This window comes from Triplophysa dalaica, chromosome 3 (genome assembly GCF_015846415.1).
Source record: "Triplophysa dalaica isolate WHDGS20190420 chromosome 3, ASM1584641v1, whole genome shotgun sequence".
Lineage (NCBI taxonomy): Eukaryota > Metazoa > Chordata > Actinopteri > Cypriniformes > Nemacheilidae > Triplophysa > Triplophysa dalaica.
Window position 1 is genome coordinate 4,236,094 of NC_079544.1, and position 13,699 is coordinate 4,249,792.

The window sequence follows — 13,699 nt, forward strand, 5'->3', positions numbered from 1 at the left end:
ATAGCTTCAATAACTTCACTAACTCATCTACTGCACTGTAACTCTATTAACTGCATCAACTCATCTACTGCACTGTAACTTCAATAACTGCACTAACTCATCTACTGCACTATAGCTTCAATAACTGCACTAACTCATCTACTGCACTGTAACTCTATTAATTGCATCTACTCATGTATTGCACTATAACTTCAATAACTGCATTAACTCATCTACTGCACTGTAACCTTCATAACTTCATTTATAATGCACTGTACCTTTATTAACCGCATTAACTTATCTATAGCACTGCAACTTTAACAGCTAATGTCTGTAACTAATGCACACTCAAGTCACTTGCACTACTGTATAGTCTATATTGTTATCTGTTCATAGCCACCTGTACATTAATGTTCACAGTATATAGCCTTCTGTATATATTGTTCATAGTACATACCGACTGTCATATTGTCATAGAACATTCCTTCTGTAAAGAATTTTCATAGTACATGCCCATTGTATAGTATTTTCCTAATATTGTATTCTGTATTTATTCACACTGTATATCCTGCACTTGCTAACTGCGCTTCTGGTTAGACCTAAACTACATTTCATTACACTGTATTTGTATATGTGTAATGACAATAAAGTTGAATCTAATCTAATCTAATCTAATCTAAAAATGCGTGCACTGATCCACAAATGCGTGCACTGATCCACAAATATGTGCACTGATCCACAAATGCGTGCACTGATCCACAAATACGTGCACTGATCCACAAATGCGTGCACTGATCCACAAATATGTGCACTGATCCACAAATGCGCGCACTGATCCAGAAATGAGTGCACTGATCCACAAATGCGTGCACTGATCCACAAATGCGTGCACTGATCCACAAATACGTGCACTGATCCACAAATGCGTGCACTGATCCACAAATGCGTGCACTGATCCACAAATGCGTGCAGCGGTTCACAAATGTGAAGAAGCCGATCTACAAATAAATATCATTGAAATACATTTGTAAATAATTTTTATTTGCAAATCTCATTTTATTTATTTGTGAATTCCATTTATTTTTGTGGAACATCTAAGATGTATTTATGGTTCGCTTTTTGACCATATGTGGATTTAAAAAATGTTTGTGAAATTGTCTATATTTATTTGTGAATCGTAGTTCATTTATTAAGAATAATTAAACAAATCTGATCCCATATAGAAACCATTGTTATTAAATAAAACAAATATGGACGTCAAGATTTTTTTTGTTTTAAACTCTTTCCACATTTAAACACATGTGAAGTTCATGAATAATTAAAAATGAAAAACAACAACTGTTCACAAGGTACTTTAATGGACGCTGCATTCACACAGGTGACAATGGGCTATACAGAAAGCATTCAGACATTCTGACAAAAACAAAAAGCTTTTATCATCTTAATTTACACATCTATAAATGTATTCAGATAGAAAATGTTTTGCTAATAGCAGAAAGTCAATGTTTGTGACAGAGAGACTGTTCTGTACTGGATTACTGACTAGAAGTGATAGGAGGATTTTTCTCATCTGACTCAGAATAACTGTATGATGTGTTTAAAGATACTAAAGAAACTAAACTGGAATGGTTCAGAGCTCCAGCTTCTGGAAAATTATAAAACCAATCCAGTGTTTGACACCACTTTTGGAAAATAGTTGGAGAATCTGTATTTTGGCAAATACATTATAGGAATAATTTTAAAATTCAGATATCAGAGTATTTAGTTTGTTATGCCCATTTGTAATGTATTGACATTTTTGTCCAATCAATTAATCTAAAAGCCTGCCTAACCATGTCAATGTAATATACAATATTACCATTTTTGCTCTTGTAAATCTTTCCGCACTGAGGACATGTGTGGACACTCTTTAGTGTGAAACTGTAGTGATATTACTTTTATGTTTCGTACAAATCATGAATGAAGATTAGAGTACAAACACCAACCTCTGTGTTCCTCAGTATCTTCATTTATCATTCCAGATGTGTCTGTATCAGTCATGTTCAAGTGGCTCCTTCACTTGTAGAATAACAGGAATTATTTCTGTATTCCAATCTCTATGTGGTTTTGAGAAACAGATCTGTCAAATTCAGACAACAAATGAATATTTATTTGTAGTAATATAAATGATAAATATATTCAAGAGTACATAAATGAGATCATGCAAATTACCTTTTATGCCCTGTGTAAAGCTGCAGTGTGTGAATGTAAGCAGTCTGCCAAGTTGCAAAGCTAAAGGTGAATGAATAACAAAGTTATGGGCTTGGAAAAATGTTTTTATGCAGCAGAAAATTGTTTTCTGTTACTTTGGGCACCACAGCACAATAATAGTGTGACGTCTGTTACTTTAGCAGGAGAGATTTACAGTTTCACAACTTTTGTGTTTTTATAACCCTCAGCAGATATCCAGTGTGCCAGTGGATCAGTTTTAACTGCATCTTTAGATTCAGTGATGGACAAGAGGAGATCAGGTTTGGATCTCTGAAACTGATGTTACCACTGTAGATTGTACACAGCATCACTGTACTGACAGAAGAGACTAACATCGTTTCCCTCTTGAACATGTTTTTCTGATTCAAAAGAGGTTATTACATTCACAAGAGTGTATCCTGGCAAACAAAACATGATAAAATCATTTTAGAATACACAATGTCACAGTACATGGTTATATTAAAATTAGGTATTATTATAAATAATTCCAGTGTGAAATAATTATTTTAACATCGAATGGAATTAAAACATCCCTAATGTGATGGTAGATCAAATGTAAGTGATTAGAACAAAGCTCATTTACTTTAAAATACTAGGAAGAATCTAAATATTCCATCTTTAGGGGTGCAGTTTCCCTGACTGAGTTTAGTTAAATCAGGACTAGGCTTTAGGTAGATTAGGAATTTAAATACTTCTAACAAACATGCCCTAATGCTACAGCTGTATAATGGAATAAGGCACAGAAATATTTGACACAATAATAAACCACTCCAACTTTACTCAACTTTTGTATCAATGCAAAAGTGTTTTTATTGATAATAATAAACAATGAAATAGTCAAGAGCCCAACTACAGAAAACACTGATCACAATACCGCTGGATAGTTGAAATTTTAACATTAAGTACGGATGCAAAAGTGATATTTTTTCAAACCATTGACAAATCCATTTTTTTACATTATTCAATGGTTTTCATCTGCTCTCTTGCTTTCTGGGGTTTCTTCAAGATGAAGTCTCATGTGAATTTTAAGGCTTCCCTCTGTTTTAAATTGTTTTCCACACTCAACACATGCGTGTGGGATTTTTTCAGTGTGAATCCTCATGTGGGTTTTAAGATTGCATTTCTGTCTGAAACTCTTTCCACACTCAATACATATGTACGGCCGCTCTCCAGTGTGAACTCTCATGTGATAATCCAGACTGGATTTATTTCCGTAACCCTTTCCACACAGAAGACACATGTATGGGCTTTGTCCTGTGTGAATTACCATGTGGGCTTTAAGACCATTTTTGCTCGTGTAACTCTTTCCACACTGAAGACAAGTGTACGGGCGCTCTCCAGTGTGAATCCTCATGTGCTTTGTGAGATTTTGTTTACGTATGAAACCATTTCCACACTGAGGACAAGTGTACGGGCGCTCTCCAGTGTGAATCCTCATGTGCAGTTTATGAGATTTCTTCTCTATGAAACTCTTTCCACACTCACTGCACATATACGGACGCTCTCCTGTGTGAATTCTCATGTGCGCTTCAAAACTTTCTTTGTATATGAATCTTTTTCCACACTGAAGACAAGTGTATGGACGCTCTCCTGTGTGAATTCTCATATGCAGTTTATGATAAGTCTTCTCTATGAAACTCTTTCCGCACTCACTGCACATATACGGGCGCTCTCCAGTGTGAATTCTCATGTGCACTTTAAAATTTCCTTCCTGTGTGAAACTCTTTCCACACTCAATACATGTGTACGGGCCGCTCTCCAGTGTGAACTCTCATGTGTCTCTCCAGATTGCGTTTCTGTCCGAAACACTTTCCACACTGAACACAAGTGTATGGGCTTTGTCCTGTGTGAATTATCATGTGGGCTGTAAGACCATTTTTGCTCTTGTAACTCTTTCCACACTGAGGACATGTGTGTGGACGCTCTCCAGTGTGAATTCTCATGTGCGCTTCAAAATTTCCTTTGTGTGTAAAACTCTTTTCACACTGAGGACATGTGTGTGGACATTCTTTAGTGTGAATTGCAAGTGTTTCTTTGTTTGGGAAGTATTTTTCACATCGAGGACAGATGACAGACTTTTCTCTGTTATGGATTCTCATGTGAGTTGTGAGGTGTCCCTTGCTATCAAATCTTTTCCCACAATGAGAGCAAGTAAAACATTTGCTTGCTTGTATTTTTTGCTTCCTTGATGATCCTGATGTTTCTTCCAGTTCCATTAGGTCTAAAATGAAGACAATACATTTATGCGACTGGTTAGTTTTTTTCCTGTCATTCTCATGTTAAGAGCATACAATCTTTATAAAACTGTAGTGATATTATTTTAATGTTTCTTACAAATCAATAATGAATATTAATGAACAAACACCAACCTCTGTGATCCTCATTATCTTCATTTATCATTCCAGATGTGTCTGTATCAGTCATGTTGAAGTGGCTCCTTCACTTGTAGAACAACAGGAATTATTTCTGTATTCCAATTCTATGTGGTTTGGAGAAACAGATCTGTCGAATTCAGTAAACAAATGAATATTTATTTGTAGTAATATAAATGATAAATATATTCAAGAGGACATAATACGAGATCATGCAAATGACCTTTTATGCCCTGTGTAATGCTGCAGTGTGTGAATCTAAGCAGTCTGCCAAGTTGTTAAGCTGAAGGTGAATGAATAACAAAGTTATGGGCTTGGAAAAAAGCGAGTCGACTCTGAACCACGCAAATAAGTCATGCCCTTGTTCAATTCGCGAACTGCCATGGCATCACTACGGACCCCACCGATGTTTTGCTTGGACTGCCCGAAAAAACACTCTTCTCCAACAAACACTGTATCTTGTGAGCCGTATTCACGATAGACCAATCACAGCAGACTAGACCATCTGACCAATCAGATCAGATTTATTATTATTAAATATAACAATAAACTATATTTATGATTTATTATATTATAATTAATTACTTTTTTCTTTAAACACATATAAAGATATTTGGAAGAATGTCAGCAATTTTCAGCGCCATTGGCTACTATAGGCTCAACTATAGCGTTTAACAGAACATAAAAAATATACATATACAGTAATAATTTCTTCTATTGTAGTCAATGGTGCCCCAGCACTGTAACTTGTTAACATTACTTCAAATATCTTATTTTGTGTTGAGCAGAGCAAAGTAATTGATATAGATATGGAACCAGTAAATAAGTAAATGATGACAGAATGTTTATTTTGGGTGAACTACCTCTTAAAAGAGTCCAATCTCTTTCTTTACAACCTCTTCCTTGCCCAACAAAGTTAATCTTCACAAGTTCAATCATATCTACATAACACTATGAAGGGTTTAATCTTGGAATCAAATAATAATAATTTATACAGTTTATGAAATCTATACAGGTAACGGGTTTTGTTGTTTGTGTAGTTAAAGTGTATTACATTTTATTTCGAGTAAGCGCCGCATTGCCGAAGTAAGTGAGACAGAAACATTCAGAACACATCATATCACATTCATAACATACATACAGTGAACAAACCTGTTTAAAAGAAGGTCTTGTTATCCATCAGGTCTCACAGTCTCGTTGTCCGTGTCTAGTGTTGTGTTTGTCCTGATGATTTAAATCAGTTCGTCTTCTCTTTTAAACACAAACAGAAAGACACCTCTGATTATATATTCACTAACTGGATCGGGACTAACAATCTTATTGGTTTACCCCGGGGGCGGGGCTAGAGAGTGGCCGCGCTGATCTCTTTGCACATCGCGATATTTCCACATGTGATCTGTGAGGACCATATATATATAACAAGAAAATGCTTCGGCAATACAGATGTATAATATTTGTCATTCCAATAACGCACGAATCTTCATGTCGGACAAAGATGTTTAGCTTAGAAGGAATCCCCTCTTCCACATATAGCCATCAATGTATTCATTGAGATTAAAACTTAATAATTCATTTACGTGGCCTTGTATTCAATTAAATCTAACATTAAATTACTCAGAAATTTTGTTGCAAGTCCCTAGAAACCATTGTTATTAAATAAAAGAAATATGGACGTCAAGAATGTTTTTGTGTGAAACTCTTTCCACATTAACAGACATGTGAAGTTCATGAATAATTAAAGATGACAAACAACAACAGTTCACAAGGTACTTTAATGGACTCTGCATTGACACAGGTGACAATGGGCAATACAGAAAGCATTCAGGCATTCTGACAAAAACAAAAAGCTTTTATCATCTTAATTTACACATCTATAAATGTAGTCAGATAGAAAATGTTTTGCTAATAGCAGAAAGTCAATGGTTGTGACAGAGAGACTGTTCTGTACTGGATTACTGACAAGAAGTGATAGGAGGATTTTTCTCATCTGACTCAGAATAACTGTATGATGTGTTTAAAGATACTAAAGAAACTAAACTGGAATGGTTCAGAGCTCCAGCTTCTGGAAAATTATAAAACCAATCCAGTGTTTGACAGCACTTTTGGTGCTGGTGAATCTGTATTTTGAAAAATACATTATAGGAATAATTTAAAAATTCAGATATCAGAGTTTTTAATTTGTTATGCCCATTTGTAATGTATTGACATTTTTGTCCAATCAATTAATATAAAAGCCTGCCTAACCATGTCAATATGATATACAAGGTAAACTATTTCAACTGTTTGTAAATGTCACTTTACTGACCATAACATGGCTGGACTTCAACAAACAAATGAAGAAGAGAGTTGAAAACAATCTATCTCTGGGCTTGATAACTTTAATTTGTTATGCTCATAGATGCAAAGTACTGACATTTTCAGAAAAACAATTAACTCAATAAAATACATTATTATTATCATCAGAAAATGAAACAGTTATCATCGATAACAATTATTTAAACTTCAACATCACATTCAGGGCCTGTGATTTAAGTTTAGTGTTTGAATTGTGTTTGGATTCATACATTTTGAAACAACTAAACATTTTATCCTGAAATTACCATAAAACCCAAAAGTCGTGTTTATGCCTTCAGCCCAATGGGTTGAGCATTTGCAGTAAGTTTTTAGAAAGGTAAACAGCTGTACTATAATGAAATGATAAAAAGATTAGAACACAAAGAAAGTGAACATAAACCCGTCTTATACAGTTTTTGTAGAGTGTTCAGTGTTGTTGTGTTTTCTTATTATGAAGTCTGATGCTCATATGTGCATGAGGTGGAGTAGATTTGATGATATATCTAGAGAACCCAATAATAAGTACTGAAACTATGATGTTGATCCAGACGTCTGCTGATACCAGTGAAGACTGTTAACTGATCCTACAGGACAGAGTGATGTTGTGTCCTTCTGTTATAGACACAGATGTCATTTCTGAATACGATTTACATTAGCTATAAATATTAACAAAAGACTGTAAAATAAAGCATAAAAAGATTTGCAGAATTTCTGTGCTGCAAAATATGTATAATAGCACTTACCAAAGTTTAAGATACAAATTAAAACAGAAGAGATTGTGAGAGAGTGACATCATTTTTTTATTTCTTTAATATGTGCTCTAAAGATGTTTGTTTTTTAAATGGACCGTAAGATCAAATGTGACCCTATGGTTGTGACTAAATTGTCATGAAGGGGCAAAAGAAATCAGTGATTTTTTCTATCACAATATACACAAAACCATTCACCACTGCATCAGTCAGACACACAATGGCAGAATGACGGCAAGTTTTTATGCAGCAGAAAGTTGTTTCCTGTTACCCTGGGCACCACAGCACAATAATAGTGTGACGTCTGTTACTTTAGCAGGAGAGATTTACAGTTTCACGACTTTTGTGTCTTTATAACCTTCAGCAGATATCCAGTGTGGCAGTGGATCAGTTTTAACTGCATCTTCAGATTCAGTGATGGACAAGAGGAGATCAGGTTTGGATCTCTGAAACTGACGGTACCACTGTAGATTGTACACAGCATCACTGTACTTACAGAAGAGACTAACATCGTTTCCCTCTTGAACATGTTTTTCTGATTCAAAAGAGGTTATTACATTCACAACAGTGTATCCTGGCAAACACAACATGATAAAATCATTTTCGATTGTAATGAAGTACATGATGTAACGGTACATGGTTATATTAAAATTAGGTATTATTATAAAACACTCTCACCGACAGGCTGTGAAACCAACAAAAGTAAAAAGATCCACATGTTTTGCCAACACAACAGAATGAAAGATTGAATGTCAGGCGTAAGGATTATAGTTTTTAAAATCGTCTTTGATCGCCTCCTCTTGAATGTTTAGAGATTTTATCACGACAAAACAGCTTCTCTGATACACTCTTCATCTTTGTTAGCAAAATAATTGAATAAATATAAAGGAAAATGTTATTCATATTCTGGATCAGTAGAATCTTTGTTCTGGTACCACCGAAAACCAGGATTCAGTCTGGAGTTTCTAGTAATGATTGATGAATCTTCTGAATATGTGACAGAAGCCAATCCACCTCATGAGCGTCTGTCAATCACACTTCATAAAGCTAAGAATCGTGTTACACTTGAAATATCTTCCACAGCAGTGAGAGATTCTGCAGTGTATTATTGTGCTCTGAGGCCCACAGTAACAGGAAACACATGTACACTGTACAAAAACCTACGAAACCTTCATGCAGCAATTCCATTGCAGAGTACAGAATTGTAAAAATGCTGCTCTTTATTTAGTGATGTTTAGTCACTATTTAGTCCTCACAGGTCACATGTGAAAAGGTCTGAAGGTTTGTTGTCCGAAAGTTAGCGGAGCATCCAATGGGGTGAAGGAATATGGCCGCCTGTCATCCTCTAGTTCCGTCCCTTTGGGATAGAGCGCTCAGTCCTGATGCAACATTTCAACTTAAATAGTAGTTTTCTTCTCACTGAATACATTGCTGGCTAAGTGGAAGAGGGGTTTCCTTCTGAGCTAAACATTCTTTGTCTGACATGAAGATTCGTGCTTTATTAGAATGAAAAATATTATACATCTGTATTGCTAAAGCATTTTCTTGTTATATATATATATATATATGGTCCTCGCAGATCACGTGTGGAAATATCGCGATGTGCAAAGAGATCCATGCGGCCATTCTCTAGCCCCGCCCCCGGGGTAAACCAATAAGATTGTTAGTCCCGATCCAGTTAGTGAATATATAAACAGAGGTGTCTGTCTGTTTGTGTTTTAAAGAGAAGATGAACTGATTTAAATCATCAGGACAAACACGACACTAGACACGGACAACTAGACTGTGAGACCTGATGGATAACAAGACCTTCTTTTAAACAGGATTGTTCACTGTATGTATGTTATGAATGTAATATGATGTGCTCTTAATGTTTCTGTCTCACTTACTTCTGCAATGGGGCGTTTACTCGAAATAAAATAAAATACACTTTAACTACACAAACAACAAAACCCATTACCTCTATAGCTTTCCATAAAATGTATAAAGCAATTTGATACCAAGCTTAAACCCTTCATAGTGTTATGCAGATATGATTGAATTTGTGAAGATTAACTTTGTTGGGACAATAAGCAAAGATATTTGAAGTAATGTTAACAAGTTTCAGTTCTGGGGCACCATTGACTACAATAGAAAACAGTATTGTATATGTTATTTGTATAAATATATATATATTTTATATTTTAAAAAATTTGACAGATCTGATTCTCCATACCATATAGAGATTGGATTACAGAAATAATTCCTGTTATTCTACAAGTGAAGGAGCCACTTGAACATGACTGATACAGACACATCTGGAATGATAAATGAAGATACTGAGGATCACAGAGGTTGGTGTTTGTTCTCTAATCTTCATTAATGATTTGTAAGAAACATAAAAGTAATATCACTACAGTTTTATAAAGATTGTATGCTCTTAATAGGAGAAGGACAGGAAAAAAACTAACCAGTCGCAAAAATATATTGATTTCATTTTAGACCTAATGGAACTGGAAGAAACATCAGGATCATCAAGGAAGCAAAAAATACAAGAAGACAAATGTTTTACTTGCTCTCATTGTGGGAAAAGATTCGACAGCAAAGGACACCTCACAACACACATGAGAATCCATAACAGAGAAAAGTCTGTCATCTGTCCTCGATGTGAAAAATGCTTCCCAAACAAAGAAACACTTGCAATTCACACTAAAGAGTGTCCACACACATGTCTTCAGTGTGGAAAGAGTTTTACACACAAAGGAAATTTTGAAGTGCACATGAGAATTCACACTGCGAGCGCCCGTACACTTTTCCTCAGTGTGGCAAGAGTTTTATACAGAAACAGGGTGCTCACAGGGCACATGATAATTCACACTGCGGAGGGTCCACACACTTGTCTTAAGTGTGGAAAGAGATTCACATACAAAGAAAGTTTTGAAGTGCACATGAGTATTCACACAGGAGAGCGTCCGTACACTTGCAGTGTGTGCGGAAAGAGTTTCAGGGAGAAGAAAACTCATAAACTGCACAATGTGCTTTATTTGTCTCACAAGTAAGGTTAGTAAAATTTCCTCATTTGGATTGACGAAAATGACTTTAAAATAAAATCTACTACCAGTCGTCAAAGCAGTTTTAAGACTTAAACCAATAGAACTTCAATTTTCAAGATAAGTGAAAATGGTCTTTTTGTTCCACAAACGTGTGGGAAAGTTTCACATTCGGGATTTTTTATAACAACTTGTAGCAAAACGTGATGTAACAAAACCATGTAGACCAATCTCAAACGCTTATTCCTGTTTTCAACAGAACTTGGTACAATGCGTTGTCTGTCAATCTAAGTCATGAGGAGTTTGTTTTTAAGTGATAGTAATTTGCCGGACAACTTGCACACATCGAGTTCAAGAGCAGCTTTTGAAAGGCCTAAAATGTGTTCTTCAGTTTTTTCGGTTAGGTGAGGTTTAGTGCATGTGAGGCCAAGAAGAACAGCACAGGCTCTAGCCATATTGCCCAAGCCAGTCATGACTTGCACCCCCTCCAAGATGATGCTGATGTCCTCCTGATGATCTCCTTTGCAGATGGCAATTTTCATTATGTGCTGCAGTATATCTCGCTGCACATCTCCGTTGTCACACTGTAAAACAAACATTACATGAGTCGTTGTATACGGTCTATCTCTATACTGCGTTGGATGTCCATATTTTTTAGTTTAAAATGATATGGCAACTTTAAGTTTACCATCTTAGTTTAACTTTAACATAATAATATGATGTTTTAGTGGACACAAAGTCACAATAACATAGCTCTAGAACAGTTTCAACAATGAAAGAGGGTGTATTCAGAGAATAAAAAACGTAAATAAAAAAGTTACATATTAGAAATTGTACAACATAGCTTGAAGAGGTAGACACACCTCTTAAATATAAAGATGTCACAATTTTAACGTTTTTGTACAATTATAAGCATATTTAATTAAAGCCTTTAAATAGTTATAATTTCAGTTAATTAAGGTATTTGAACCACAGACATCAAAAGAAGAATCTGTTTACCTGCACTTGATTGTAAACACAAAGCCAAGCGATACCAAATTAAAATAGATATTTGTGCCTTCCGACTAGTATCCTAATTGTTGTGTTGTCTCATTTAAAACAACTCTGACTGCTTCAGTTTGAAGTAATCACAATCATAATGAAAAGATTTTAAACGTTTCATGTTTTGGTTTTCCAAGAAACTGTTCACTCATTTTTAATAACCAAAAGACAGCAACAAATTTGCCAATTTATTGCAAATTATTGCAATATTACATCGCAACATAATTTGAATAGTTTTAAAAAGTTCAATCCACAGTATTCCCCATTAGAAGCTTACCGATGGTCTTAACAAAACTTTATGCAGATATGAAACTCGATTTCATTTTCTCCACCGAACATGTTAAACCTGGTACAAATAATCAGAGGTGGGGGACTCGAGTCACATGACTTGACTCGAGTCTGACTCGAGTCACAATTTTCAGGACTTGCGACTTGCTTGATTGAAGTAAGAAAATGACTTGACTTGACTTTGACTTGAGAGCAGGTGACTTGAGACTTTACTTGACTTTAAATGGAAGACTCGACAATGACTTGAACTTTGTAAAGTAATGAAATTACCTAAAATAATTATTGTGACTCGGCAGCACTACAGCGCCTGTGCCTTTAACGCTGCTCAACTCAAACCGCGCCAAACAAGGTGAAACAGCCAATTACTGTAGAGCAGTTACGATAGAGAGGAAACTGCGCATGCGCCTGGCGGCTTGAAACAGTTGTGGCCGTTACAATGGCGGACAACAGTCGAGCTCCACAGTCACGTTTGGCTATAAGGACTTTGAACTGGACCGTGAAAATAAAACATTATTTGCCAGATGCAGAGCATGCAACGCGAGGATTTCTGACGCGACAACCACAACGTCGAATTTCATCCGACATTATAAGAACCACAAGGAAAGGTTACAAAATAATTTCTTTATAGTCAGTGTAATAAAACGATTACTAATATAATGAATTAATCGTTTCTGTTTGTCATAATTTTGCTTTGGTTGTTTTTTATCATTAGAAAAGTGATAATCGACCAGCACTGGTAGGCCTACATCTCATCTCATAAGGTGATGAATTGGGGAATCTGGCTATAATGGCGTAGCCCGAATTGTTATGTTCTTAAAACATTAAAATCATCTTAAAATAAAGAAGGGCTTCTCTGTATTACATGTAGGCGAATGTCTATATTAAATGTGCGCATGTTCAAGTGTTTGTGTTGACTGCGTGTGGAAACTGAATAGCAGCTCTCTTATATACTGCATGACTGGCTAACATGGACGCGCCGGTGAGATCACTTGAACTTAAAAAAACTCTTTAAAAACTTTTCGGTCATACTGACGAGAATAATTTCATAGTTCGAATCTGTTAAATGTCTAAAAAAATTTTATACTCACAACAACAGCAAAACGTTTTGTGCTGTAAAATAATGAAACCAGTTCAAATAGAAAACAAATATTCTCAGATTATATATTACGTATGAAACGTGCATACTGCGTGTCCACCGCAGAGATGACGATTAAGCATCATAACTTCATCACTGGGCTATATTAACATACATTTTATTTATATTCTACCGAAATGAAAAAGATTCGTTCATTTTGATAAACAAGATTCAATACCGAAGTCAATAAAATGATCCGGGATTCCCATCAATAGATGCAAATTCCCTATAGGCCTACTGTTCACATTAATGGACAGCACAAGTATTACAGCATCATATACTTAAAACATACAATAGTCAAGTTTTCAATCACAATTCTTAGTTTATAAGCTTCATAGCCTGTATAAATGCATTCTCTCAGATACAAGTATTTCCATTTCTGTGTAGATGTTGCAATTAAATTGAATTAGATTTTATTATACATTTCAGACTGGATTTCTTTTGTGTAAGCAACACTTTTATTTTCAGATATTAATGTTGCACAGATATGCATATAATTCATATATAGCAATGTGAATAAGA

The 13,699-nt window shown here is 35.3% G+C and overlaps 1 pseudogene; it reads right to left on the reverse strand.

Annotated features, from left to right (window-relative positions):
• Positions 1-3,190: 3,190 nt before the first annotated feature.
• The window catches only part of LOC130416515 (gastrula zinc finger protein XlCGF57.1-like), a 78,303-nt pseudogene continuing 67,794 nt past the window's right edge, over positions 3,191-13,699 (reverse strand).